This window comes from Mirounga angustirostris, unplaced genomic scaffold, assembly GCF_029215605.1.
Source record: "Mirounga angustirostris isolate CCGP_5_RB_7025 unplaced genomic scaffold, mMirAng1.0.hap1 SCAF_8, whole genome shotgun sequence".
Classification (NCBI taxonomy): domain Eukaryota; kingdom Metazoa; phylum Chordata; class Mammalia; order Carnivora; family Phocidae; genus Mirounga; species Mirounga angustirostris.
The window spans coordinates 40,068,847-40,073,543 of NW_026991716.1; positions in this window are offsets into that span (position 1 = coordinate 40,068,847).

Below are 4,697 nucleotides of genomic sequence, written 5' to 3' on the forward strand. Positions count from 1 at the left end.
TTTTTTTTCCTTTAAAATAAAAATGAAAAGAAAAGCTCTGAGGCAGGTGTCTGATTTGCGCTGCTGCCCTGGCTGGGCACATGGGCTGGGGACCGAGGAGCACCCTGCTCTGGATCTGGAGGGCCTTTTAGGTGCCTGGGCAAGAGACTTCTGGTGTGGGAGCTCGGTTTCTCCAGGGAGAGGAGAGAATGGGCCCAGGAGACTTGAGGGGAGTCTCAGGCAGGAGGGGCCTGCTGCGGTCACACTGGCACCCCCCTCAGCTCCGTCTCTACCCCTGCCCTGAGGAAATGGTGGGACCGCTCAGTCTGAGGGACGGCAGGGGGACACACACCCACTTCCTGAATCCCCAAGAGCCACACAAATGGGATGGAGATTCGGGGAGAAAGGCCGAGCAAAACTACAGGTTCTCCACTGGTCCAGGAAGAAGGCTCCCTGGAGGAGGAAGATCCCAGGAGAGATCCTTCTAGAACACTCAGCAGGTGGTTCTGGAGCGGAGAGGCAAGAAAACAGGGCCACAGTAGTCCACCAAATAATATTATTTGTTGTCATTGTTGCTACAACTTCTTGAGCAATTGTTACGTGCCTGGAATTGTGTCAAGTGACTGTATTATGTGTGGGTTTTTTTATTTTAAAGATTTTATTTACTGGGCGCCTGGGTGGCTCAGTTGGTTAAGCGACTGCCTTCGGCTCAGGTCATGATCCTGGAGTCCCTGGATCGAGTCCCGCATCGGGCTCCCTGCTCGGCGAGGAGACTGCTTCTCCCTCCAACCCTCTCCCCTCCCATGTGCTCTCTCTCTCTCTCATTCTCGCTCTCTCAAATAAATCTTAAAAAAAAAAAAAGATTTTATTTACTTATTTGAGAGAGTAAAAGGGAGCACAAGAAGGGGGGTAGGGTCAGAGGAAGAAGCAGACTCCCCACTGAGCAGGGAGCCCTATGCAGGACTCGATCCCGGGACTCCAGGATCATGACCCAAGCCGAAGGCAGTAGCCTAACCAGGCGTCCCTGTATTATGTGTTTTAAGGCATTTACTCCTTAGAGAGCTTGCTCTAGGGTCAGGCATGGGTCTACTGTGAGGATTACATGAGATAAGATATGCCAAGTGCCCACTTGGCCCAGCGCCTGGCCGTGGAAAACACCCAATAAATGTCAACTATAATTAATGCTGTGATCATTAATAGTACCTACAAAGCGGGTGTGGTTTCCCTCTTCTTATGGAGGCTCGGGGAGCCTATGGGGTTTGTCTAAGGTTACCGGCCTGGAAGGAGTCTTGGAAAAGTCCTTCTGAGTATATCAGTGAGCCAGGCTCCTCACTCATCTGTCCCTTCCCCCTCAGAGGTGCCTGAGGCCCCGAAAAGCCTCCTGCCAGCCAAGTCTCCTGCCAGCCAAATCTTACCCATCCCCAGACCCAACTGTAATCCACCTTCTGTAAGAGATTTCCTGTGGCCACTCTAGCCCACCCTCCAGAGGCCCTCCCAGCCACGTGGCCACATGCAGTGTGTCCTGCATGTACAATGGGTCTCCTGAGAGCCAGGAACTCCAGTCCTGGCTCTGTCACTAATGCACTGTGCAACCCAGGGAAGGCCACCTCTCCCCTCTGCACATATCTGCTCATCAATAAAACCAAGGAGTAAGACCAGGTGGCCCGAAAGGCCCTGAAGCATCCTGCCCACCCATGACCCACCACCCATCAGCAGGACCCAGAGAAGAAAGTGAGTCAAGGAACTCCCAGAGGAGAAAAGAGGAGAGACCCGGGGGTGGGGGGGGCGAGCGTGCAGGAGGGCAAAGAGAAAAAACAGGTATCGCGAAGGCTGGCAGACAGGCAACCAGAAATGACCAAGAGCAGGGACAGCAAACACAGCACAAAGCCTGTCAAAGATCGCCCAGACACTGGCAAGGGACAGGAGGCACACGGTGTGTGGGGTTCGCCCACCCCCCAGGCTGCGGAGAGATGCCCCCTGCCTGACGCACGTGGCTTGGAAGGCCCATGTTCCCTTGTGGCCAGCCGTGGGCAGCTTGGTCCAGGCGTCAGCCTTCACGTGTACGACAGATCCAGAGTCTTTTTTTTTTTTTTAAGATTTTATTTATTCATTTGAGACAGAGAGAGAGAGAGAGCGCAGGGGGTGGGACAGAGGGAGAGAGAGAAGCAGACTCCCCACTGAGCCAGGAGCCCTGATGAAGTGGGGCTCAATCCCAGGAGCTGGAGGCAGATGCTTAACCATCTGAGCCACCCAGGCGCCCCACGACAGACCCACAGTCTTGTGAGATGTGGCCCTCCAGGCGGAGTCCCCAAGGTCTCAGGGCTGGGGAGCAGAGTGCCAGCCGGTGGGTGGGCAGAAACCGGCTGTGAATTTGGAGCAGGGAACACACACAGCAGGCCCCGAAGCTGCAAACAGCAGTCTGGCCCTTGATCCTTCCATGAAACCCATTCAAACTTTTGACTGTTCAGGGGCATCTGGGTGGCTCAGTCGGTTAAGCGTCTGCCTTTGGCTCGGGTCATGATCCCAGGGTCCTGGGATCAAGTCCTGCATCGGGCTCCTTGCTCGGCAGGGAGTCTGCTTCTCCCTCTCCCTCTGCCTGCCCCTCCCCCTGCTTGTGCTCTCTCTTTCTCTCTCTGTACGTGTCAAATAAATAAAACCTTAAAAAAAAAAAAAAACTTTTGAGTGTTCAACCAAGAAAGTTGACATCCAAAGAGGAGGAATGACAAGACCCCACAATTATTAAGGCCAAAATGGCCAGCATGGTACCAAACGCCTTCCCCAGGTTCATTGGATTAAACCAGAAACACTCCCATCACCTGCTCTGAGGCTGGGAATAGGGGGTGGGCAGTGAAGTGATCCTTCGTCAGGTCAGATGGAAAAGTCCAGAAGGCCAAGTAAGGCTGGGGACCTGGCTTAAGGGGCAGTGAGCAGACAGGGAGGGGTGGGGGCCCAGGTAAGGACTAGCTGGCACAGGCGGAACCTAGGTCAGAAAGGGGGAGTTTCAGTACGTGCATTTGACGCCCACTTCCTGGACCAGGATTGAGTGTCCAGCTCCACACTGAGTGCTGGGAAGGATCTCGAGGTGTAACGGTGGAATCGTGGAAGGAGGAGGGAGGCCACAGGGAACCCCAAAGTCCATTTCTCTTCCTCCCTTTATAGCTGGGGCCAACAGAAGATAATGGACAAGAGCTGAGGATTTAGGTTCAAATCCCAGCTCTGCCACCTACCAGCTGGGAGACGTTGGGCAAGTTGCATCGTACCTCCTGAACAGGAAAACTGTTGTCCTCACACACAAAGAGTTGGACACCAAATGAGGGAAAGGGGACTTTTCCCACACCAACCAGTTCTCCAGCTCTCCAGGCACCAGCTGGGTGTGCTACGATTCCAGTCAGTTCTGACACTGGCTACCTGGAGTCAGCATCAGATCTCACAAGGGCTCCGTCCCACAAGACTGCCCCCGCTGCGGACACCCATCAGGAGTCGCAGGCTGTCACCTGTGTTTCTGGCTGACTGGCTCTAGATCAGGGCTCTCACGACCCCCCGTCAGGTTTTGCAATGTGCTATGACAGCTCACAGAACTCAGGGAAACACATCTATCAGTTTCTTGGAAAAGGATATGTTAAAGGATACCGATGAATAGCCAGATGAGGAAGGACATAGGGTGAGATCAGAAGGGTCCCAAGCTTTGGCGCTTCCGTCCCTGTGAAGTTGGGGCGCACCACCCTCCCAGCAGGTAAATGTGTTCACCAACTCAGAAGCTCTCAACCCAGACCCCATATTTAAGGATGTTTATGGAGGCTTCCTCATAGAGGCATGATTGCTTATTAACTCAATCTCCAGCCCCTCTCCCCTCCCTGGAGAATGAGGAGTGGGGCTAAAAGTTCTAGGCTTTTAAGCATGGCTTGGTCTTCCTGGCCACCAGCCCCCATCCTGAGGCTATCCCGAAGTCCTCCAGGAATGACCTCATTAGAACAAAAGACGCAGTTATTGGGCGCCTGGGTGGCTCAGTCCGTTCAGCGTCTGCCTTCGGCTCAGGTCATGATCCTAGGGTCCTGGGATCGAGCCCCACATCGGGCTCCCCGTTCAGCAGACAGTTTGCTTCTCCCTCTCCCACTGCCCCTGCTTGTGTTCCCTCTCTCGCTGTGTCTCTGTCAAATAAATAATAAAATCTTTAAAAAAAAAAAAAAAAAGACGCGGTTATCACTCACAAGATTCCAAGGGTTTAGGAGCTCTGTTTCAGGAACCAGGAGCAGAGACCAAGGATATATTTCATACCATATCACCACTGGCCCTCACCTTTCTCCTCTATAACACGAGGATAATGATACCATGTCCTTGAGCTGTTTTAAGGATTAAACAAGCGGAAGGTTCTTAGCCCAGTGCTTGGCACATAATAAGAACTTAATTAACTGTAATTAATGTTCTTACAGATGAGGAAGTTGAGACCCAGAGAGGGGGGTGGGGAGAACTTGTCCAAAGTCGGCTTGGGACAAGACTCTGTGATTCCATTCAGTGACCTGAGCATCTGCTCTGTGGCCAACGCTCCGCCAGGCTGGGCAGAAGGTCACCGGGATGACCTCGACAGTCCCCGTCCTCAACGGCCATACACTAAACTATAGGGCGGGTTTCTCAGGTCAAAGAGTTCATGCTTTCCCCTGGAGAGACATGACAGCCAAGCCAGTGGCCTAACCATGACAAGGAGAGTGTTAGGGGTTGAA